This window comes from Diabrotica virgifera, chromosome 7 (assembly GCF_917563875.1).
Source record: "Diabrotica virgifera virgifera chromosome 7, PGI_DIABVI_V3a".
NCBI lineage: Eukaryota > Metazoa > Arthropoda > Insecta > Coleoptera > Chrysomelidae > Diabrotica > Diabrotica virgifera.
Window position 1 is genome coordinate 168,537,665 of NC_065449.1, and position 27,234 is coordinate 168,564,898.

Consider the following 27,234-nt stretch of genomic DNA (forward strand, 5'->3'; position numbering starts at 1 on the left):
ATATATTGTCATTTCGTTTGGGATTGTAAAAATTTTTCATTTTTATACAAAAATTATACAACTTGATATTTGCAGTTCGTTTTATTGTTTACCACATAATGTATACATTTTAAATCGTACCTAAATATTTCGCCAAACTGTAACTATATAATATATTCACAAGTTACAAATAATTACTCAACAACAATGCTGGGTATTAAATTTTGTAACGTAATGAATGTTAAATGTTTATTCATTAAATTCAAATAATTATTTTGTTCCTAATTTTTTTAGATATTATTAATTTGTTTTTTTTCTTCATTTTTTTTATATAAGTAACAATTTTGTACGTCCACCACATATCATCTCCCGATTTTATTCTTCTTCTTCTTCTATGGCACTACATCCCAAATTGTGCCTTGGTTTCCTTTATTTTTTGTCTCCACGGACCCCTAAATGGGCTTGTGCGTCGCTGTTTACTGTGTCTTCCCAGCGCTTTCTTGGCTTTCCAACCGGTCTTTTTCCCTGCATTCTAGCATTCAGTGCTCTTTTTGGTAGCCTCTCCTCTCCCATTCTTACCACATGTCCGGCCTATTTCAATTTTGTATTCTAATGAAATCTGAAAGGGGTGCTTCCTTATAAAGTTGATAAAGCTCGTTATTGTATCGGCTTCTGAAGATTCCGTTTTTTTTTTCACAGGTCCTAGTATTCTCTTCTGTACTTTCCTTTCGAATGTGTCGAGTTTGTTTTTGGATGTTTCTTTCAGGACCCATGCTTCACCGCCATAGCATGCTATTGGTCGAATTAAGGTTTTATAGATTCTCATCTTTGTATTTCGGTGGACATTTTTAGACCGAAATATATGGGAGAGGGCAAAATAAGCTCTGTTTGCCTGCGGTATTCTCTTTCGTAATTCTCCATCTTCTGATCCATCGGCATATAGTTCTACTCCCAGGTATGTAATCTTTCTAACCGTTTCCAATTTTATTTGGTCATTTAAAATGCTGACATTTTGTCAGAAAGGTATGTTCTCCACTCCTTCGGCACACATTACAAAGTACCTAGGATTGACATTTTCCGGCCGATTGGACAGTATTCGCGTTCTTCGGAGCACGTTCGCCGGGTGCTGTCCACTCTTTCGACTGTTCCTTGGTTTCTGGTGTATACCAGTGAATCCATGTTTCGTCGACGGTCATGAAACGATGTAAAAACTCCTTTGGATCGCACTTAAATAGCGTCAAACACTGCTCTGAAGTGGTCTCACGGTTGCGCTTAAGCAAGAAACCCATTATGAACGGCCAGCACGGCACAGCCCGGCACGGCACAGCACAGGCCGGCCCGTCCAAGAACCCATTTGTAACGGCCAGCGCGGCACGGCACCGGAAAAATGATCGTTTGCCATAAATGATAATGTATTTTTATTAATAAAATATATACAGAGAGGGGCTAAATTATCGAATAAATTCATTTTCTCTAAAATGGACAGCTTTGGAAGAAAATACCAAAACAGGTCGATTTTTACTTTTAAATTACAATTTTGTTAACCGTCAGGGTCCATTAGGTTATATTGTATACACAAGTAAAAATTGAGTCATCAATTCATTTTGTTTGAGCATTGCGATAAGCCAAACGAAATTCATTGAAATGTACACGTGCAGTTATGCCATCACCGCATTTTTTTATGTAAATAATTTTTGTTCTTATTCAGGGCTCTGGATTAAATTTCAATTTAAATAGGTAATGATAAATGATACCATACTTTTAGAGTTCTATTTTTAGAATCGCAAGCCGAAAATAAAAATTTACATCACACAAATTATTAGTTAATATATGTGTGTCACCATAACAGTATGATTTTTGTTTTTTTAATGTTCTTTTAACCGTCTTCTCGATTATCCGTCATACCCTTGGTCCGGTGCCCTGACGGATAATCGAGGTTCCACTGTATTTCATACTAGAGACGTCATTCATCTGAGCTTAATGATGTAATCGATGATTTTTTTAAATGGGAATAGGGGTTGTGTGGCATCTCATTTGAAAGGGTGTTCAATCCTCTATTCAGTAATATAAACAATAATATCATTATTTATACAGGGTGGCCAAAACAATAATTTTTAAATTACATTAATTGACGCAAAAAGAAGAATGTATGTAATATATTTAACTCAAAATACATTGTACTGCTGTCAGTAAATAGAAAAAAAATGTTTATTTCACAAATAAACATTTCGTTTCACTTAAATTAAATCACAAACAGCCTCCCACCTACCTCTTGACAGTTTGAACATTTAATTTAAGCGAAAAGCAATGTTTTTTTTGCCAAATAAACATTTTTTTCTATTTTCTGACATCATTAGAAAGTATTTTGAGTTAAATAAATTGCATAGATTCTTCTTTTTTCGTCAATTAATTTAATTTAAAAAGTATTTTTTGGCCACAAATGAGATGCCACACGACCCATATTCCCATTTAAAATAATCATAGATTACGTCATCACGCTCAGATGGATAACGTCACTAGTATGAAATATATGCCAAAAAATTGTAATTAAAAATAAAAATCGACGTGTTTCGGGATTTTTCTCCAAAGCCGTCCATTTTAGAGAAAATGAATTTATTCCATAATTTAGCCCATCTCTATATAGGAGAAAAATGTTACGTATTGTTTTAATTTTATTTTAGAAACGCATCATATCATCTATGATATATTTTAAAAACTATCGTAAAATAAAAGTTTTTAAAAGACATAAACTACACAATTTTAATGAATATGCATCATGTTAAAAAAACGAATTCATGGTTAAAAGATAATGTACGTACCTGTCCATTGATCAAAATGTTCGGATATTTGTACCCATGCATTGTCCTTTTTCTTGCTATCGTGATAACCTGGGTCCGATGCATCATACAAAAATGGGTATCCTCTGACACTCTCAATTAAAAGTTCGTCCATATTATTTCAAAAGAAACAACGCGCTTTCAATTAAAAAATCAACAATATAATATTTTATAACAATTATGACACACTGGCGCCGACTGGCCGTTGAGGCCGTTCGACTCCAACGGATTTTATTCTACTCGGAGAATTTCGGCCGTTCCGTTTGCGTGCTGGCCTGTGCCGGGCCGGGCTGGCTGCTCATAATGGGTTACATTGCATTTAAAACTATACAAATGAATTTGGACTGTCCTGTGCCGGGCCGGGCTGGCTGCTCATAATGGGTTACATTGCATTTAAAACTATACAAATGAATTTGGACTGTCCTGTGCCGTGCCGGGCTGTGCCGTGCTGGCTGTTCATAATGGGTTTCTTGCTTTATTGTCTGAAGTGAGCAAACGCGACACCCATCGCGCCGACAGCTTTCTCATGCCCAAAATTTCATGCAGGATATGACTTACGCGGTTTTTTGAGATCCGAGGTTTCCTACTGTATCAGCTATCTTGCGCACCTTCAGTCGACGGTCTGCCAATACAAGATCGTGGATTCTTGTCACGTTATTCTCCGTGGTAGCCATTTTCGGGGCACCTACGCGTGGCTCATCAAAAACCGACGTTCGTCCACGTTGAAACTCATTAAACCAATTTTTGACAGTTGCCATCGAAGGAGAAGAGTCACAGTACACAGCATCCAAGCGCTCTTTGATTTCGCTGCGTGATTTCCCTTCCAAAAACAAGAATCCAATCACCGACCGATATTGCTCTTTTTCCATTTTATTAAAATCCGCGGACACACTGACTTTCACACGCAATCACAACAATACTATAATTTCGATTTGGCTGAAATTTTGACATTAGCCTTCTACGAGAACGCATTAAATCGCCTAGTGAGAACAATAGTGGCGAAACACGAAAATCAACGTTTTTGAGTTAAGCCCATCAACCGACATCTAAATATGCCCTCTTTTATCTGCAATATCGGCTAACAATTATTTAATTTCCTTATAGTCAAGTATATTCAAATGGGAAATAAGCCACAATTTTACCTAAAAATGATTTTATTAACGTTTCAAATATGATGTTTTGGTTTCAAAGAAGGATACTGGATATGAGACTCAAGTGTATAGAAAACCAACACACACCAACAGATATCTCAATTACAAATCAAATCATAACATCAACGTTAAAAAGGGAATCATTAAATCCTTATATGATAGAGCCAAAATTACTTGTTCTAACGAAAATTCATTTTTAGAAGAAAAACCATTGTTAACATCTGTTTTATTAAAAAAAATGATTATCCCATATCGTTTATAAATAAGGAATTGTCAAGATTGGATCGAATGGAACAGAACAACTTAGAACGGGATCCTGCAACATTCACAAGAAATAATACGAAGAAAATATCAATACCATATGTAAAAGGACTATCCGAGAAACTTAAAACAATAGGAAATAAATTCAACATATCAACAACATTCAAAACAACAAACACTTTGAGATCTATTCTATCTAAAACTAAACCTAACAGTGAAAAAGAAAGAACAAAGAATTGTATTTATAAAACACCTTGTGTATGCGAACAATTTTATATAGGTGAAACGTCAAGACCAATAGACGTTAGAGTAAATGAACATCAGTCTTATATAAAAAATAGAGAATTTGATAGATCTCAAATGTCAACACGCATGGGATAATGAACATAGAGTTCAGTGGAGAGATTCAAGTATAGTCCTAAAAGAAGCAGATAGTAAAAAGAGAAAAATCAAAGAAGCGGCTCTAATTATGCTAAATGAAACCAATTGTGTCGCAAATTCCTCGGTAGAATGCAGTAGGATGTGGTTACCCATATTAAAGGAGGAAGTCAATAGAAAGAAAATACCACAATTAGTAAATCAGTAACATATCGAGTTAGTACATATTTAGTATTTAATATTATTTAAAATTTAAAATATCAAGTCAGAATTTGGTATTAGTTTTGAGAGTAAACTAAATGTAAACCCAAATACTTACGATGTCGGGATAGTATCACGAGGTTTTTCCTGGTTTTCCCTCGTGATTTACTATGGAATCTCTAACGCGAGAATTTCAGTGCCACCGTTGCATTTGGTTGTCTTTTTAAAGACAGATCACATGCTATGATTTTTTGTGGCGGATATTCTTGAGGTGGGATTGATTTCATGTAATCGAATGAACTATCTTTTAGTAAAGTCGTCCCAGGAACGCAACTCATCAATATTGGCAATATCATTTTAAAGTCGTCTACTTTAAAATGTATAATACGTGTCTGAATTGCCGATATAAATGAGTCAGATTAAATAAATTATTAGAAAAATTTTTTACTAAGCAACAACATTTTTATTTATTTGGTATTATTTTGTATTTTGACAACGACACCCGACTTGGGCGTCGAAACGTTAATAAAATCATGTTTAAGTAAAATTGTGGCTTATTTCCCATTTGAATATACTTGATTATAAAAATGCCACAAGAAAATAGCTTCAGAACAACTTTAATTTCCTTATTACTAGAGGGCGCCTACAAGTCTTTATTTTATTGTGAATTTGTCAAATATTTTGATGCATTAACGACGAAAGCACACCAAACTTTATATCAACACTGGCGAATCTGTAATTACGCCGTGCTTGTATGTATTTGAAATATTAGATATCTTATTAAAGAAAGTAGTGCAATGTGCAATAGTGGCGAATGAGCACTTTTGTCTGTGTGGTCGTTTTTGGTTTTGTGTTTTTTTTTATAAAACTTCTTATAGAGAAACTCAGTTTCAATCGTTCTTAGGTACTTAGAAATGGCAAATCAAGAAAGCAACTATCCACTTTGGATCAGTATTGTTTAATTCCACACTATTGAGAACCAATCTAAAAAGAAGTCCTACAAAATAAATCAATTCCTTCTACCCACAATCATTTCTTTAGTAGTTTGAAATACGAAACATCCGTGTGTGAAAAAATGATGAATTTAATCTAACTATGCATAGTTCTTTTGCTTACTTTTTATCTTTTATCATGTTTATCGTTTTCTTGTTAACAGACATAATGTTAATAATTATTACTTAAGATCTTATTTTGTTATTTTTCTATTGTACTTTAGTTTCATTTTGCGAATAACTGTTTGGTGTGTACAATAAAATATTTTATTTGATGCGCTTAATTTATTTTTAAAAGTAACTTTTTAAATTATTTAAAACAGAAACTAAACTATTGTAGTATAGTAGTAGTAAAGTATAGTGGCGAATCATCAAATTAAACATCTTCGATAATGCAATAATGGCGTAACGCAGAAAAAAATCAAAAATAAATACACTGTCCATCTTTTCTTGAAATAAAATTACTTCTACTAATTGGTTTAAATGACTAGAAGCATATTATTAGAAAAATTCTGCAAAATAATTACCCATTAGTCAGTTATACTGTTTAGCAGTTTCATCAAAACTTCAAATAATATTATCTCTAAATGTTCATTTTGAAGTTTCGTCACTATTGTTCTCACGGTTCTTAGACATTACTACGGTTGCCTAAATCGACTAACCAATGATTAAGGGTGAGATTACGTCACGAGAGTTTACTGTCATTTGAATCGTAATATGATTTTTTTCGAATCCTGAGAAAACCAAGTATTTTAGAAAAATTTAAACGCAGGATGCAAGATTACATTATTACCGAGGGCGGAAAGCCCCTTAGAATAAACAAGCAGATTCTATTGAATGAAATATTTGAAATTAAATATCACACTTCTCTTTTATTTTCAGCCCTGTAACTTATTAAAATAAACATTATAGAAATTTTCAGGTACTTTCAGCCCTCGGTAATAATGTAGTCTTTCATTCTGAGTTTAAATTTTTCAAAAATATTTATTAGTTTTCTCAGGATTCGAAAAAAATGAATACAATTAAAACACATTAAGAATTTTGACATGCGTCAAAAGTTTGCATTAACTCAATGTCAAATTCTGAACTGTTGAATTCCAGCTTCCTAATAATTATTGTACATCAAAAGATATTAGAAACTATTTGTAGAGGATTGAAATCTGTATTGGAAATAACTGTTAAAATTGGTCTACGTAATTAAACATATTCCAAAATTTTGTAAAAATGCAATACATTTTACTTTTCAGCCCAAACTTAGGCCACACACAATGCAATAATGTTCACATTTTTGAACTGTCAATATTTTTACTTTATCATCTATTGTTTAAAAACAATACAGTTGATAAGATACCCTCAGTTGCGGAGAAAGGATTAATAATAAAGATTTTTTTATTCAGTCAATGGTGTGAGTACTGTCAGTTAAATAGTAACGTGTGGCCTTACTTTTACACGCATACCTACCTATTGTGGCAAATGTATCATATTCTTCAAAATTTTGGAATGCATTTAAATCGTAGAACAATTTTTACTTTTGATTTTAATACAGATTTTAATTCTCTACAAGTATTCTCTCATGACTTTTGATGTAAAATAATTAGGGAAGCAGGAATTCAACAATTCAGAATTTACATTGAGTTTCCTATGGCCCTTTTTACGATTCACCACCCGGTATAAGATAAAATGTGTACTATTTGTCTAATTATTTCATAATAACACAAATAATACACATATATACACAATAACACACATTCAATGATCGAAAATCATTTAAAAATATGGGAATGTAAACTCTTGTGACGCAAAGGCAAAAATATAAGTCTCCCCACCACCGTCGGACAAGACAACCGTAATAAAGTCTAATAACCGTGTATTGTTCTCACCAGGCGAAATGACAGGTCACTTCATTTGCGATAGTGGCGCCATCGGGCGGAGAGGCTAAGTACTTATCGGACTGCCCTAGTACAGTGGTGTTAAAAAGTCCTGCATCACCTAAGCGCCTTATAGTTTTTGAGGTTTAACACAAGTTTTTTGTATATTTTCGCTAATTCATTTTAAGTTTGTGCTTGTAATTAGCATTATCGGTGTACTTACTAATGTTTTTTAATTACTAGCACAAAATTCTACAGCAAAGATTAAAATAATCTGATTGAAGGGATGTCCCATAATCCGAGAAAATTATGAGGTGAATATTAAGTCGTTAAAGTACTATTAAATTGAATCTTAATGACAAATTTGCCACATATTTTGACTATATAAACGCTGTAGTTACCCTAACACATTTATGTGCTTTTTGATTTTTGATAAAAAGGTCAAAATGTCATCCCAGACCAAACAAACTAAATTATCGAACGAAAGGCGTTTTGAAATTATTTTTCACCATAAAAACGACAAATCTAGTCGCGAAATAGCATCCGCAGTAAACTGTAATCAATCTACAGTCATTAGAGTCATTAAGAAGTACATGTGCTGAACAAGGAAAAATCGACGACAGACCGCGTATTTGGTAAGGTGATGCAGGACTTTTAACACTAACACCACTGTATATTATTTTGTTCTTTATTAATATCGCCTTAGTGTATATTCGTTAATAGATCTTCAAAGTGTTATTTCCATCTTTTAACTATTTCTTTTATTTCTGTAGAATAGCTTTTGGTTACTTTTGCTCTCTTCTTTCATTTTATCTCCGATTTTTTCCAAATTATGTCTCTTTGCTGCTATCATTAATATTTTTTTATATAATAAAATATAAAATATTATATTTTATAATAACTGATAAACTTATTTTGATTCAGATCGTGAAAAGAATGGCGTCGCTATGCTCTCTTCTCCCTGGTGCCGACACCCCCATTCAGCGCTCGAGCTACAATTGTGATGAAGATGTTCCTATCGAAGAAGAATCTGAGATCAGCGAGGAATATGCAGATACCGAAATCGAAGATATATTTAAAGTGCCTATAAGTACAAATGACGATACGATCTCTAAAACGTTACCTCAACCCTCCGCGGATTTTATGAAGCCGTTCACCGTCGAATGTGATCCCGTAAGTATATTTTTCTACTATAATCTCTTTTTAAACCAGGAGGAGTAATTCAAATTTACCGCGCCGTAATGCTTGTTTGTAACTAGTCCAACTCCAGTCATGTTTACTCCACTGTTATAAAATTTTGACACTAAAGACATTTATGAAATTTTGACACTATTATCATTTCGTAGGTTAATTAAGTTATATCAGCGATTTTTTGTGTTTTCTGTATTATTTCTTTAATTTTTAGATTCTTAGTCTGCTTTTTTATAAAAAAAAACAGTTGTTTTTAGAACTCTTTATAGTGATGTATTTGTATACATAATAATATATAATATTTATGGATTGCCGTCAAAGGTCGATATGATCAACCAAGAAAGAATATTTTGATTAAAGTATTTCCTTTTCAAGAAATGAGAAATCACAGGTCTGTAAATCTGAAACCTCTCGTTTATCCAACTTCTAAGTACATCCTTTATCTCTTCCTTTTACTCTTCAATATGCAGTTCCGTCTACTCGTCTAGGAGAAAATTCTGTCGATAGTTGGTTTTATGTACTCACAATACGAGTAAACTAAAAAAATGAAAGGCGGCTTTTGCTTCATTTCAGCTCAGAGATTATCCGCAATCCCTATACGTCCGTTTCCTCTCTAGACTTCTTCAGTGGGCTACATGATCACGTCTGAATGAAAACGAAACCAAACGTCTATCGGACGCTGTAGCGACATCTGTTTAAAGAAATGAGAAATCCCAGATCCGTTAATCTGAAACTTCTCGTGGTTAAATCCTTTATTTACTTTCTGTTTTTCTTTAATTTTTTTTATTCAATAAACGGCAGAGCCAATATTATGGTAAACAGTAAAGATAACCAATTTTAACCTAAAATAACAAATAACAAAAGATAATAAAAATGACAACAATGACAACAATAAAAACCAACAAAATTAAATTAGTAACAATAATAAATAGTTAATAAATTATAGGAACTCAGTACTTTACTTCAGTTACTGAATTATGTATGCTTCTTTTAAATACACGAAGACTGTCCACAAATGGATCAAGACTGTTTTGATTATGATTAATTAGACGCAAGGTGCGTGACAATGGGGAGTAAAAGCAATAGTTAGTATTATGATAAGGTATGCTAAAAATTGGGGAAACCCGTCTTTGGACAGTATTGAGGCTTATAGCTTGTAAGATAGTTGGGCAATGATATAGACCATTTAATATTTTATAAATGATTGTTAAATCTGATTTAGCCCTTCTTACTTCCAAGCTATCAAATTTAAATGTTTGATTAACCAGATCATAATTAATGCTAAAACCCTGACAAATATAGATATGAGCTCGAAATGCCAAAGAACGAAGAAATGTTTTCTGGACGGACTCAATATTTCTAATGTGACAATCATAGTAAGGTGACCATATAATTGAGGCTGAAGAAATATCGCTTTGGTATTAATTCCCAAACCGTTTTCTCCGTCTCTTGGTTGTAGAATAAATTACTTCTTTTTCCTAATTGGTTTATTTAAAAAGACTACACTTACTAAAGCTAAGTTTAGCTTTTACGCCAGACACATCGAGAATTAATATTGTACAAAAAAGTCCCAAATATTAATTTGGACTTAATTATGAACTATTATAATTGAAAAAGCTATCGTTTTTTAAATATATGTAACATTGACAAATATTTTATAGGAATTGTCACTCATTTTTTGAGATAGATTTTTTAAGAAGGCCTAAATCGTGTATTAAATGTGACATAATTTTAGGGGCGTAATAAAGCAAAGATTAGAATCTGGATTATATAATAAAGTTTCAACATTCTCCCCCGCGTTGAAGCATCCCTGCTTCAACTAAATTACACAGTAACAGAAACAGAAAAAACAAAGTGTTAGGAAGAATGTAACAAAACTAGAAATAAGCATGTTGGTCGTTTTAAGGTTGAGTTTGATTTGGTAATAAAGAAAGCTTTGAAATGGATCGGATAAACTCTCCGGAAGCCGTACGGAGCTTAACCACACGGACTTTGCCATCCTTACCAGGATATACTTCAATGATGCGCGCCAACGGCCACATCATTGGAGGTACATTATCTTCCTTGAGTAAAACTAGTTTATTTACTTGCAGGTTAGAATATTCTTCAGCCCATTTAGGCCGGTTCTGAAGGCGATTTAAGTAATCAACCGACCAACGTTTCCAAAAAACTTGTTGAATTTTAGAAATCTGCTGGAAGGTGGAAAGTCTGTGTTCGTTTAAATGTGAAAGATCGTTTTCAGGATAAGCGATGAGAGGAGACCCTATCAGAAAGTGTCCCGGTGTAAGGCAGGTTAAATCTGTAGGGTCATTAGAAACTGGACCTAAGGGCCGAGAATTTAGTATTGCCTCGATTTGACAAAGAATAGTGTTAAACTCTTCTGAAGTGAACAAAGCATTACCCACCAATCTCTTGATATGAAATTTTGCGCTTTTGATGGCGGATTCCCAGATTCCACCCCAATGCGGAGATCGAGGTGGAATAAATTTCCACTTGGTCTCATTTTGTGAAAGAAAGTCACAGATAATATTTACATTATTATTAGTTTTGAAAAATTGATACAATTCGTGTAGGACATTTTTTGCACCTAAAAAATTGGTGGCGTTGTCACTATAGATCACTGACGGATTTCCTCTTCTCGAGACAAAACGTTTTAAAGCGTTCAGAAAGGAGTCAGTAGACAGTCCAAGAACTAGCTCTATGTGAACTGCCTTGGTGACCATGCAAACAAAAACCGCAATGTATGATTTTATGAGTGGAGATTCACGAAGCCTTGAGGATTTTATTTGAAAGAATCCTCCGAAATCAATTCCAACTTTCTGAAATGGTCTAGAAACATTTACACGATCAGAGGGCAAACTTGCCATAATCTGTTGGCAGACTTGATTATTGAATCGAAAACACATATTGCAATTTCGAATGATTTTTTTGATCTCTCTGAGCCCATTAAGGGGCCAAAAACGTAAACGAATATTGCTCAGAACGGTTTGAACACCAGCATGCCCGAGCCGCCTATGTTCGTACTCTAGTATGAGGGAGGTCGTATGATTATGGGGTGGCAAAAGCAAGGGATGTTTCTGTTGGTAGGGAATGGAGGCGTTACAAAGCCGTCCGCCGATCCTCAGCATTGATAATTCATCGAGAAATGGATTTAAAGATAATAATTGTTTATTTGATAGTTGCTGGTTTGCAGAAAGTTCGGAAATTTCTTTAGAAAAATTGGTTAGCTGAACTTGCCGAACTATAAAATATAGAGCTTGGTCCAATTCTTCAACAGTGAGGGAATCAGATTGTTTGTTTCCTTTTAAACAACTGACAAATCTGAGTACATATGCGATAGTACGACGTAATCGAGAAAAAGAAGAAAATTTTTGAAATAATTGTTCCCAAGGAGGTTTTGAGTTGACGTTTGTGAGTATATTGGAACGAGTTTTTCTGTGCTCTGTAATTAGCTGATCAGCTATTGGGGGTTCATCAGAGAATTCTAAAGAATGATTAAGAAGAAAAGCAGGACCGGACCACCACAACTTGTTGTCCAGAATTTCTTTGGCTGATAAACCGCGTGATAGAATGTCAGCACTGTTTTCAGCTGATTTAACGTATCGCCACTGAAAATTTTGCGTCAGTTCTTGAATTTGAGCAACTCTATGCGATACGAACACTGACCATTTACTAGGGTGTGCCCTGCACCAACATAAAGCGACCTGAGAATCGGTCCACAAATTTATTGAGTCATACTCTAATTTATTTTCGAAGACTTGTAGAATTTTGTTTACAAGTTTCGCCAGCAAGAGCATAGCGCAAAGTTCTAACCTTGGAATGGTAATTGATTTAAGTGGGGCGACTCTAGATTTTGAAGATACTAAAGAAGAAGAAATATCATTGTCAGAATAAAGAACTCGAAAATAAATGCAAGCACCATAAGCCTCTATGCTTGCATCAGAAAAGCCATGAATTTCTATTTTGCTAATAGTTTTCGGACGAAAATATTGTCTAGCTATTTTTTGTTGTGAAAGCAAGGGGATATGTTCAGTAAAATTGTGCCAATCTTTAAAAATGCAAGCGTTGTTTATAACGGTGTCCCAATGAAACTTTTTGAACCATAATTTTTGCATCAGTATCTTACCTTTTACTATAACAGGATTTATCAAGCCTAACGGATCATAACATTGAGCTAAGATAGAAAGTATTTTTCTTTTGGTAACTGGACCGTGCACGATTTCTTGAGGCACGGAAATACAAAGAGTATCTTCTGCTGTACTCCACTTTAGCCCAAGAACTTTACTTGGGACTTCATCTATGTTTATGTCATAATCAGCTTTTTGATTTTCCGAAATGTCTTTGGAAATATTTTTAAGAAAATAATCACTATTTGAACAATATTTATGCAACTCAAACCCATGCTTATTTAAGATGGTATTTAATTGAGAGTATAAATTGAAAAGTTCGTTGTGATTATATGAACCACAAAGGCCATCGTCCATATAGAATTATTGATTCAGAATTGCATCAGACGCAAGAGGAAATTCTAAAAAGTTTAGACAAGCAATTTCTTTAAGAACCCTTGTTGCCAAGAACGGGGCTGAATTGGTTCCAAAAACTACAACATCGAGTTGGATACATTTAAAGTCTTCATCAGGGTTTTCTCGCCATAAAATGTTTTGAAGAAAAGTTTGTTCCGGGTTCACGAGGACCTGTCGGAATATTTTTTTAATATCTACCGTGAATACAAAAGGAAAAAGTCTAAATCTACATAGAATGTCATACAATTCTGGCTGGACCTGATATCCCTTTAAACACACGTCGTTTAAGGAATACCCTGAGGAACTTTTGGCGCTGGCGTCCATGACAACGCGCAAACGCGTTGTTAAACTGGATTCTCTAACTACACCTAAGTGCGGAATAAAATATTTATTTTCAGATTTGGCATTTAGCAGAGTTAGGGGTACATAATGAGCATGTTTAAGTTCAATTAATTCATCAATAACTTTTTTATAGTCTTGATAAAAGTTGCAATTAGTTTTAAATTTATTTTCTAAAGAAATGAAACGCTTTCTGGCCATGTAATAAGAATTTCCTAACTTTAGATTTTCTGAAGGTGATTTCAGCGGCAAACTTACTTGAAATCTACCATTTTGTAAAATTTTAGTTGTAGAACGGAATAGGTTTTCAGATGCCTCATCAGCTTCTGAAAGATAGAATTTATTGGGAATTTCCTCGATTTCCCAGAATTTTTTCAAACGGCTGTCTAATTGTAATGTGGAAAGAAATGAATTAGATTCAGTTAAAACTTCTGAACTACTATCTGTAACAGACATATTGGATACAGTAAAATGATCAGGAACTGTACCAGCTACCACGAAACCTAAGTGAGACTCTTGTAAGACTGGAAGAGTTTTGCCAAGTCTGACGAAGTTAGGTAAAATAATATCGTAATAAAGATCTAAACCAATTAGAATGTCAATTTCAGAAGGCTTAAAAAATTCGTCGTCTGCTAGAAAGAATTGTTCCGGAATATTTAATTTTTTCACTAGTATTTTTGATTGAGGGAGAGCACAAGTAATCTCGGGTAATACAACTACTGAAAAATGAAAACTTCTTCGACGATCATAATTGGAAAATATGGTTATATCTGACATTTTAGTACAAGTCGAGCCACTCCCTCCTATTCCTGATATATGTACTGACTTGTTATACGTATCTAATTGTAACTTGTTCACAAGCTTCTCTACGATAAATGAATTTTGGGATCCTGTGTCCAAAAGAATTTTCGCTATGCAGAAATTAGCGTTTTTACCAAGTAAGGTTACTTTTGCAGTACCCAGAAGAATATGACTATTTTTTACTGACTGAACAGAGTGATTCGCTGAATGATTATTTGCGGTAGAGTTATTTTCCGTAAAATTTCTCGAAGGACCTTGAAAATTTGTTATTCCTGAATTTTCCTGTACTGGTTGGATATCCAGAGAACGGGTTTGAAGATTTGAATTACTATCGAGATGAGAAGATGAATTATTACCATTTTGAACATGAGCAGTATTATCTAAATAAGAACTATTAGATGAGATTAGAGAGCTATGGTTACCTGCGTAGCTATTAGGTTGAGAATTTGAACCATTATTATATAGAGAATGTGAATGACGCTTACTACTAGTCATTGGCGGAGAATGTTGATTTTCGCCGATTTCTATGTGCATTAACGAATTGTGTGACTTGGAGCAAAAAGAACATTTTTTAGAGGATTTACACTCTTTCAAATTATGTTTACCAAAACAATTTATGCATAAATTCTTTGCCCTAATAAATTGCAATTTGGCTGAATGAGATATATCTTTAAACTCAGAGCAAGTGTAAATTTTATGGCCCTCCTTGTTACAGTAGATACAAATTAATTGAAATTGGCGATTTGAAGTTGCCTCATGCATTGTCGAATGAGATGAGAAATTTTTTCTGGTAGTTTTAGGACTAGAAATTTCAACATTTTCCAGAATTACTGCACGTTTTTCTAAGAATTTTAAGAAATGATTTAAAGTAGGTATTTCATCGTGATTCCTCTCAGATTCATATGCATTAGCCGATTGAAAATCTAACTTCTTTTTTAGAATGAATGTAAGTGTTAAGTCAAATAAATTTTCGGAAGTTAAATTCAAATTTTTTAGTGACAAAATATTCTTTTGAATTGTAGTGATTAATTTTCTTAATGTGTCTGACTTACATTTAGAAATATTATTACAATCAAAAATTGCTTGCAAATAAGAATTTATTATGGCGAATTTGTTTTCGTATCTCTTCTTTAAAATATTTAACGCGATTACAAAATTTTCATTAATTATCGGTAATGCATCTATAAGTTGAAGGCTTTCACCTTTTAAATAACTCTTCAAGTACACAAGTTTTTGGACATCTGTTAATGTCTCATTTTTCACTATGAGCGCATCGAAGAGCTCGATGAACGATTGAAAGTCTCTAATATGACCTGAGAATTGTGAAATTTTTATATCCGGAAGACGAACTGCTATTGGAGCACTACAAGAACCCTCACTGGATGAACTAGATCTTATCTGAGAAGGTGCAGCTTTTAATTTATTAATACAAGCGGTCAAATCGCTTACAAGATTGAAATATTGATTTTCTGTAAACTCTCTATCTTTTTCTTCTTTGCCTGTATTTGATGCAAGGAATTCGATTTCATTTTGTGCTTTTTCATAATCATGAAATATTAAATGAAGTCTACTTAATCGCGTCTCGAACTGGGTAACATCTAATTCTACGTCTTTTTTGGCTATAAACCAGTTATACATACGAGTAACAGAAGACTTAGCAATTTTTCTGTATTTTTTGAACTCATCCATTTTTATTAAAGATATTGGAACACGAAAATGTCTTTGAATCACAGAATTTAATGATTTTAATGTCTTTGAATAACTGATAGCCAAATAGAATAATGAAACAAAGGGTATATAAATGGACTTATCTCACCCAGTATATCCTTTTGCTGTTGTGTCGGCGAATAATCTTGAAGAACTTTCCATAAGTTTTATGCTGGTCAAAAATCTGGCTCGATGTAGGCCAAATGAAGAAATATCGCTTTGGTATTAATTCCCAAACCGTTTTCTCCGTCTCTTGGTTGTAGAATAAATTACTTCTTTTTCCTAATTGGTTTATTTAAAAAGACTACACTTACTAAAGCTAAGTTTAGCTTTTACGCCAGACACATCGAGAATTAATATTGTACAAAAAAGTCCCAAATATTAATTTGGACTTAATTATGAACTATTATAATTGAAAAAGCTATCGTTTTTTAAATATATGTAACATTGACAAATATTTTATAGGAATTCTCACTCATTTTTTGAGATAGATTTTTTAAGAAGGCCTAAATCGTGTATTAAATGTGACATAATTTTAGGGGCGTAATAAAGCAAAGATTAGAATCTGGATTATATAATAAAGTTTCAACAGAGGCATATTCCAGCAATGAGCGCACAAAAGAAACATATAACCTTAAAAAACAATTCGGTGACAGTTGAGAACTATTACGTGTTATAAATCCAAGATTTCGCATACTCCTATTAATCATGTCTGTAATATGTGGTATAAAAGTTAATTTTTTGTCAAACAAAACACATAAGTCTTTAATACAGTCCACAGATTCAATAACAGTATTGTTCAATATATACGTTTTTACAATGGTATTGTTAGAGCGACTAAAGGTAGTGCTAAAGCATTTTTTAACATTTAATTCTAGACCATTATCAGTACACCATACACATAAGTTATTTAGATCCTTTTGTAGCAGTACAGTGTCTAGTTCGGACTCAATAACCTTATAAAATTTGAAATCGTCCGCAAAGGCCAGAATTGCAGAATGTAATATTATAGTACTCAGGTCTCTAATAAACAAGTTAAACAAGACAGGGCCTGAGTGAGACCCCTGTGGAACACCTGAAAGCACCTGAATCTCGCTAGATAAGTAATTGTTAATTCGAACGAACTGAGTACGCCCAGTTAACAAACTATAAGAAAATCTTACAAGGCTCTCACCCAAACCCATTGCACTTAGTTTGGCAACAATATGTTTATGACTAATTCTATCGAATGCCCTTGAGAAGTCCGTGTAAACACTGTCTACCTGTTTGGAGCTCTCAAAAGCATTCAACAGGTCAAACTGATACGTTAAAAGGTTGGTCACGGTGGATCTACCTTGAGAAAATCCATGCTGCTCGTCATTTAATATTTTGCGACAGTGCCAGGATAGATGGGTGGAAAATAATTTATCAAAAAGCTTAGGAATAGCTGATAGTAAGCTAATCCCTCGATAGTTACGAACGTCACTCTTATTGCCACTTTTATGGATAGGTGTAAGAAAGCTGACTTTTCAAAAGTCGGGAAAAATACCAGTGGAAATGGACAAGTTAAACACATGCAGCAAGGGTTGACTCAACGTACAAACACATTTCTTCAGCAGCACAGAGGGAATACCATCTGGGCCATGTGAATACCTACCCTGCAAACTATTTATACCATCAAAGACCTCTGTTAAAGAAAATTGCACTGTATTAAGATCCAAACTATAATTAAAGTTATAGTCAGGAATCTCCCCATCATTGTTTTTATATGATAAAGCAAAATATTTTGAGAATAAATTTACAATTTCTTGACCACTGTCGGCAGTCTCATAATCAAGAAACATACTATTAGGATATGCACTTGATCTCCGTAAATTATTCACATGTTTATAGAACAGACTAGGGTTAACGGACAATTCTGTATTTATTCTCATTATGTAGTTGTTGTGACATTCATTGCGTAAAATTTTACATCTATCTCTACTTTTTGAAAATAATTGATAGTCCTCATAATTCCCAGTCTGCTTAAATTTACAATGTGCTTTTTTCTTATCAATGATTAGCCTCTGTAATTCCCTGCTAAACCAAGATGGAAAGTTAGATGACTTAAAATGTTTAATCGGGACAAAATAATCAATAGCAGAGTACAAAACATTATAAAAATATTCCACACATTTGTTAATGTCACCATGATCAAGTGCATGATCCCAGGATATGCTAGCTAAATAGTTGTTACTAGCATTAAAATCACAGTTCTTAAAATCGTAGTAAAAAACGTCATATTTTAAATCTAAATCACTTTTAAGAGGGATGATAAACTCATATGCTGGGTGATGCTCTGTTATGGTGGACAGGTTTTCAGAAGCATAATTAACTACAACACTACACATATTTGAAAAAATAAGATCTAGAAACACACCAAAACTATTTGATAAGGAATTCACCTGCTTAAGGTTAAGATAGTTGCAACAGGCACATAAAATATTAGCGGATGTTATAGATGCTGCTCCCTCAACCTGCAAACCAACCTCGGAATTGACCCAGATAGCTTGTGGTAAATTAAAATCACCGTAAATCACAAATTCACAATTTGTATAAACACCCACAAGATCTGAGGCCGCCGAGGAAAATTCTTCATATACAGTCACCGGTGACCCTGGAGGGATATAAACTGCACCCAGAACAATATTTTTCCTGCCAGTTGAAATGTGAACAAAAATATTCTCTAGATTTGAGTTACTGGTATGTACTAATTTTGATTTAATATTTCTCCTGACTGCAATTAATGTGCCACCACCTCTGCTCTTTCCCGTATTTAATTGGTTTCTATCCTGCCTAAATACATTAAAATCAACAAAGCCTAATTCTGCTAATAAGTAATTCTCGTTAAGCCAAGACTCCACAAAAATTATGACATCATACACACAGGCATTGACAGCGTTACGAAGTTCTGTTAATTTGGTTCTCAACCCCCCCGCATTATGATAGTAGACATTTAGTTTTTTTAGGTATTTCTGTTGTTTTCTTTAGTTTTTTGTTGAACAACACTAGGAATGCCTCTTATATACTGAATGTGAAGATCCTGCTCAACTTGAGAACGCTGAGCTAGTTCCTCGTGAGCTTTTTTTAGTTGATTACGCTGTAAAACTGTTAACTCAGCTCTTATTTGCAAGTTGAGGTTATTAATCAATTTACGATTTTTTAAGCAAATATGTGCCAAACCACTATCCGAAAAGACAATCTTTAGAGGTCTCACATTGTTTTGTCTCATTTTACCAAGTCAGAAAGCTTTAAACTCAGAACAAGTGACCTTTAAATTAGGAAGTAAATCTGAGACAAATTTTTTGTCATGCTCAACCCGATTTTTGGAATTTTCATCTCTGCTTTCAGGAACATTGTAAAAAATAACGTTCTTTGATCGAATTGCCTTGTCATGCATTTCACCGTATATCTCGGTAGGAATTTGATCCTGTATGGGGTTTGATTGGTCGCTACTTAACCCCTGTGATTTGAGAGTATTGAGCTCATTTTTGAGCTCCTGCATTTCAGTTTTAAGCTCAAATAATTCATTACTTAGTTCTCCAGAGCGCAGGGTTTTTATTTCCTCCAAAACACATGTTAACTTCGTATTCTGATCGTTAATCGCATTAAAGATGTTTAAAATTTTTAATACGATATCCGACATTTCAATGTTTTGTTTGTTGACAAGACGATCTTGAATTTTTTCCCCTAACCTCGAAAAATCATCTGTCGGTAGTTCATTTGAACAATCGATCGACCTTGAGCCTCTTCTTTTTGTAACAAAATCATTGTTTTCCGGTCTGCTCAGTGGTTGGCTGGACGACTGGTGCGTTCGATTCGTTGACGCCAACTCATCCGAATGACATTGATCACCGAATGAGAGAGATGCACGACACCTAACCTTAACTGCATCACATTTAACACAACACCAGTTATGTACCCCGGTTTTTCTGGCAGCGGAGACAATTTTATTAAAATCGGTTACAGTAAGGGCTGTACAACCCATGTGAAACCATAAATTACATAGACTACACTCAACAGATGCCGAATTTCCATTAAAAACACGACCACATTTACTACATTTGTTTACGTCGGCCATCTTTTGTACACTCAATTTTCACAGTTTACTCAGATTGTGGGAGGGAGGCATATATCCAACAGTGGACCCGATTGGCTGATTGATGATGATGATTCAGATGGTGAGTATACGGAACCAACTTTAGTTGGTTCCGTGACTAGAATTCTTTCCTAGACGAGTAGACGGAATGTGACTGCATGATATGTGACTACATATTATAGAGTCCCTTTCATCTCATTTATTCGCCGTCTCCTTCTCTTATAACTTGTAAAAGAACAAACCAGAAACTAGTAAAAAATAACCAGAAATGGCTTGCACGAGAGATCTCAAATTTCCGAATTTGGGACTTCTCACTTCTTTAAATAGATGTCGCTAGAGCGTCCGATACACGAATTATTTTTACTACTCGGCTTAAATAAACAGCTTTTTTTCGTTTCGATCCAGAGGTGATTATGTGGCCCCTCTGATAAGGCCTGGAGACACTAAAAAGTATGTAAGGGAATAATAATTGATCATCTCTGAAACGAAATAAAACATAAGTTGTCTTTTATTTTAAATTTCATTGTTTTATTTTCTGTTTTAAATTAAACCAACCAAGCAGTAGTATTTGGCCTTATTTTACAAATATGTAAACTAAACGGATAGTTCCCTGGGTTGGCTGTATATCATATAGTTAAACAAACTCTAACATTGAAGTAAAACCACTTGTATGTAAATAGATATAATTTACTAAAATCTTAAAAAATCCCAATGGATAGAATAGAGTATGTTTAGAAGAACGTTTTGGGACTTATCAGTCCATCATCAGTGAACTCATATACTTGCTACCTAACCCCAGAACCAAACAATGGTTGTAATTAGAATTCAATCTACATTCTAATTAATTCTACATTCTAAAAAAATCTAATTATTAGAACGTAGATTGAATTATAATTACAACGATTGTTTGGTTTTAGGGCTAGTTAGCAAGTATATGCTATATGGGTTAGAACCCCATCTGTGTATTACTAATATCTGACTCCAACTTTTGATAAACTCGGTTGTGGATGCTTTTTAAAAATATCTTTAGTAGATGGCTCATTAAAGATATTGTTCGATGTTCTGTAGACAGCAGCCACCCTTGAGGTATAATACCAGTATTGTATACTGTGTTAAATAAGTGCAGTATTAAGGAAAAATCCCGAAACAGGTCGATTTTTATTTTTAAGTTATGATATTGTGACATATATGGTATACTAGTAACGTCATCCACCTGGGTGTGATGACGTAATCGATGATTTTTTTTAAATGAGAATAGGGGTCGTGTGCTAGCTCATTTGAAAGGTTCTTCAATTCCCTATTCAATAATGTAAGCATTTACATAATTATTCATACAGGGTGTCCAAAAAATTTTTATTAAATTAAATTATTTGACAAAAAAGAAGTAGAAGGTGTATAAATAATTATGTACATGTTTATATTACTGAATAGAGAATTAAAGAACCTTTCAAATGAGCCAGCACACGACCCGTATTCTCATTTAAAAAAATTATCGATTACGTCATCACGTCCAGATGGATGACGTCACTAGTATACTATATATGCCACAATATCATAACTTAAAAATAAAAACTGACCTTGGGATTTTTCCTCACCGGTTTACGAAATAACGAATTGATTCCTTTCATTTGCACCATACTGTATACACATGCAACGGTGGAAAATAGTGTCGCGCATGCTTGATTGTCAATTAAAAAACAAAGGGGTTTTGGATATTGTATTGCAAAAAACTACCTTCGGGATTTCAGCAATCGATGTTTAAAGAATATCTACCTAGTTTGGCAACATTCAAATTTTCAGTTTTTCACATAGTTTTTGAGGGTTAAAAATGGCCGATTTCGCAATTTTTCAATTTTTAATCGCTTATATGTCAAAAACTATCAACTTTAGAGAAAAGTCACTAAATACCTTTTCTGTTTGGAATGATCCAAAAAACCTAAAAAAAAATTTGTTCCATGCAAAAAAAATAATTTTAGGAAAAAAACAAAAAAAAAAACGTTTAAAAAACTTTTGACCAACTTTTGGTCCTGGCAACATGCAAATTTGTTAAAAGGGGTCCTTTTTGAGTAATATTGTGCAAAAAATCCGAATTAGAATGTTTTTCCTAGAGGATGCGCAGTGGCTTTCTGGACTAGGTAGTATGTATTTCAATATTTATATCTCATTCCCGCCAAAGGTTCGAAAACCAACCATTTTGTTGTTGTGACACCTGCCATTATGAAAGTGTAAAACAATTTTTTTACGAATGTTTAAGTTTATTTTACTCTAGTTAATCAAATATATTACATATTATTGCAGTATTTCTTTGATTGGCGGTTAATGGATTAATACACTTATTTTGACTAATTTATTTAAGTTTGGATGCATTTCTTGCACTTTAAAATGCAAGTATGTAACCATTTCCATCCGTTTTCCATAGTAGACTTTTCCTGACGTCATCGTGAACACAATGCTAAAAGTCTCTAGGTGTTGTAATTAAAAATCTATTTATTTTGTACTAAATACCCTGGCCTATGATACCTATAGGTCCTACAGCATTGGTTTCACCTTCGACAAAATAATAATAATATTATATCAATTTTTTTCCCATCTGACAGCAATATAAAATACACTGCGCGTCATAGAAAACGGGCACCCTAAAAAATGGGTAATATTTGAGGTCGCGTATCTCCTAAACCTGTTGTCCGATTTAAGTGACCTTTTGAATACGGTATAGCCTCATTTTTTGTCAATATCCTTGTAATAATATTTTTGCTAAACAGGTAAATTTTCATTGTATACCGGATGTAAGAATCAAACTGTATTTTTTTCTCAAAGTTCGCAACACCTTGTGGAATATCCTAGCAATTATAAAATACTAGAATTAAAAACCAACTATAGCTTTAGGTTTTCTTAACATTCTGTTTTTTGATTTATTCCCTTATGTTGGATAATACAAAAGTTAGGTACTTTAACAACTAGTAATGTTCTTTTTCAGTACAGGGTATTTCTAAACATGCGCGACAAACTTTAAGGGGTAATTGTGCATTAAAAAATAATGACAGTTTGCTTTATAATCGTATATCCGCAAATTCTTCGTTTCCGAGATACGGGATGTTGAATTTTTTCTTACAAACTGACGATTTGTATATTGCTTTAAAACCGGTTGAGATATGCAAATGAAATTTGGTGGGTTTTAGGACGTAGTGATTGCACATTTCTTGACATACAATTAAGAATTGTATATTCACCATTGGCGTGCAAACGGGTAATATGATCGGTCATATTACCCGTATGCACGCCAATAGTGAATATAAAATTCTTAGTTGCAAGTTAAAAAATTCGCAACAACTATCTCTTAAAACCTTCCAAATTTCATTTGCATATCTCAACCGGTTTTAGGGAAATAAAATAAATCGTCAGTTTGTAAAAAAAATTCAACATCCCGTATATCGTAAACGAAGCATTTGAGGAGATAAGTTTATAAATCAAACGATCATTATTTTTTCATGCAGAATTGCCCCTTTAAGTTTGTCGCACTTATTTACAATCAACCTACACTGATGAATAACATAACTAGATGTTAAAGTACATAACTTTTGTATTATCCAACATAAGAGAATTAATCGAAAAACAGAATGCTAAGAAATCCTGAGGCTAGTTGGGTTCTAATTTCAGTATTTTATAAATGCTAGAATATTCCACAGGGTGTTGCGAGAAAAAGACACAGTTTGATTTGTACACTCGATATACAATGAAAATTTCCCTGTTTAGCAAAAATATTATTTAATGGATATTGACAAAGAATAAGGCTATAACACATTAAAAAAATAACTTCAATCGGACAGCGGGTTTAGGAGATACACGACATCAAAAATTACCCATTTTGTACGGTGCCCATTTACTATGACGCGCAGTGTATATATTTAGAATATTTAAAATGTATCTGAAATCCTACATTATAAGAAGAATAATACGTATAACTAATAATGTTGTAAAAGTCTTACCATTGGTCTTACTCATAACTTTTTACACCAATGCACAATGCAGAGAATTCAAATAAGACAATGATAAAATCAGCTTGTTCCTCGTATCTAACTCAGAGCTCGAGTAATAATTCTATTCCTGTTTCTCCTTATTGATTATGAAAAAGCATTAAAAAACACGAAATAACGGAGAAAAATAATCTGCAAATATAGTACAAACATATTGCTTTTAGTAAAGACCTCGTCAGAGAAAAATTAATGCGTATGATAATATGGGTAAATATCAAACAAACGGGAGCAAAGCTTTTTGGGCTTTTCTTTTTAAAATTAATTAAAAAAGAATTTTTACTTTAGAGAAAAGTCCTTTTAAATATGGTAAATAGAAATAGAAATATGGAAACAATAAAGAGCAGACTTAAGTTTAACGAAATCTATATAAAAAACCAGGGCCGGATTTACATTGATATAAATCCGGCATTGATGTAGTTGAACCCGATTAGGCATTAATATTTCTGCCCCACCCCCAACCCCCTCATAACCAACAATCTTATACCAGATACCCATACCCTAGTGTTCTTTTGCACTATTAACAATATTCTATGGATATAAAAGAGAAGCTTGCTAAGGATTGAAAATGATAAATACAAAATTACCGTACGTAATTAATGTGATCATATAACTTAAAATAATACACAGAGAGTCCATCGCCATATACTTTCAAATGCTCGGCAAGAAAGTGGCCAAACTTGGATAAAAATTGTATTAAACCTAAAAAGTTGCCTTGATCAAACAGTTCTAAATGTTCATGGCTACCACGAAAAGATAATCCTTTTGTGGATAGAAATTTTACAGCGGTAACAACACGCTTAAGAATACTCCTCAAGTATTCAGTTTCCCTATTTAACTGATCAGCAAGACTTGAACTAACATGTCCTTTTATTTATGTATGGTAAGTTGATATGGTGAAACCTTGAATACTTAATGTTTTATATAAATCGATATGTTGATACAAATTTGTCTGTTCAATTTCAGATGTTAGAAAAACTAGACCAGAAACGTTCAAGTTTGTAATGTTAAAAAAGTTTGTTATTATACGGACTATAATATATTTTTTCTTCAAACGTCAAATAATGATGACATTACTTATCTAACTTGATCCTGTCAAAGTTTGATGTCTCCGCCGGCAGCAGTTTTTTTTCCCATTTCTTTACGGCGGAGGGAAAAATGTTGTCATGGCAACAATATGAAACATGTCACAAAGCAACAATACAAATGTCATTAACAACAATTAAACATCATTTTTATTTATAGTAATATTAAAAGTACAATTACTTAATGAGGCATTTTCAAAATTGAAACCGTGCAAAAATGTTTCTGATTCTTGATACGCATTGGTAATTGTTGATGATACTGATGGTCGAGCACAACTTTCAGCAATCATTCCCGATGTTGGCGAATCATGAGGGTTTAAAATTTTTTGAGCATTTTCGTTCTTATTTCTTATTGAATCCTCTATATATCCTTCGGCAACCGTGCTTGATTTCCAGCCCCCATGTCGTTTGAGGCATTCTAGATTTCCGCCTCCATCAATTAAAAGTGTTGCTGAAGTTCGTCGTAATAATAATTGCAAACAACTGTCAAACAACTGTAACCAGGGAGACGCAAATCCCACCGACGACTTATGTATTTTAATTTCTAATATCTAGACGACTTTGATAGTTGTCACAGTTAATTTCGAGTGAAAATAGCGTATGAATTGTACTATTTATGGTTGAAAATTGCTACGTTTGAAGAAAAAATAGTATACTTTATTCGGCAAAGAAGCGACTTTCCTTGACTTGCCCTCTATTACGCGCCTCACTTCGTTCGGCGCGTAATATCGGGCGCGTCAAGAAAAGTCATGCTTCTCCGCCTCATAAAGTAATATACTGTTTTCTTCAAGCGTCAAATAATGATGACATTACTTATCTAACTTGATCCTGTCAAAGTTTGATGTCTCCGCCGGCAGCAGTTTTTTTCCCATTTCTTTACGGCGGAGGGAAAAATGTTGTCATGGCAACAATATGAAACATATCACAAAGCAACAATACAAATGTCATTAACAACAATTAAACATCATTTTTATTTATAGTAATATTAAAAGTACAATTAGTTAATGAGGCATTTTCAAAATTGAAACCGTGCAAAAATGTTCCCGACTCTTGATACGCATTGGTAATTGTTGATGATACTGATGGTCGAGCACAAATTTCAGCAATCATTCCGACGACTTAATTATTTTAATTTCTAACATCTAGACGACTTTGACAGTTGTCACAGTTAATTTCGAGTAAAAATAGCGTATGAATTGTACTATTTATGGTTGAAAATTGCTACGTTTGAAGAAAAAATAGTATACTTCATTCGGCAAAGAAACGACTTTTTTTGACTTGCCCTCTATTAGGCGCCTCACTTCGTTCGGCGCGTAATATCGGGCGCGTCAAGAAAAGTCATGTTTCTCCGCCTCATAAAGTAATATACTATTGTGGTCTAGAAATATTTTTCCCTGATCATTCTCATGCGATAAAAATTATAAAATTAAGTTTATAAAAATGGTAAATCCCTTTTTATCCTATTTTAGTTAGAGTTAAATGCTGGTTTTGGTTAGTGATCCACATTACAAAATTAATTATTAATAGTATATTACTTTATGAGGCGGAGAAGCATGACTTTTCTATAGAGCGCAAGTCAAGAAAAGTCGCTTCTTTGCCGAATAAAGTACACTATTTTTTCTTCAAACGTAGCAATTTTCAACCATAAATAGTAGAATTCATACGCTATTATACACGGGTCACTCTTTACGACGAACATCAGCAACACTTTTAATTGATGGAGGCGGAAGTCTAGACTGCCTCAAACGACATGGGGGCTGGAAATCAAGCACG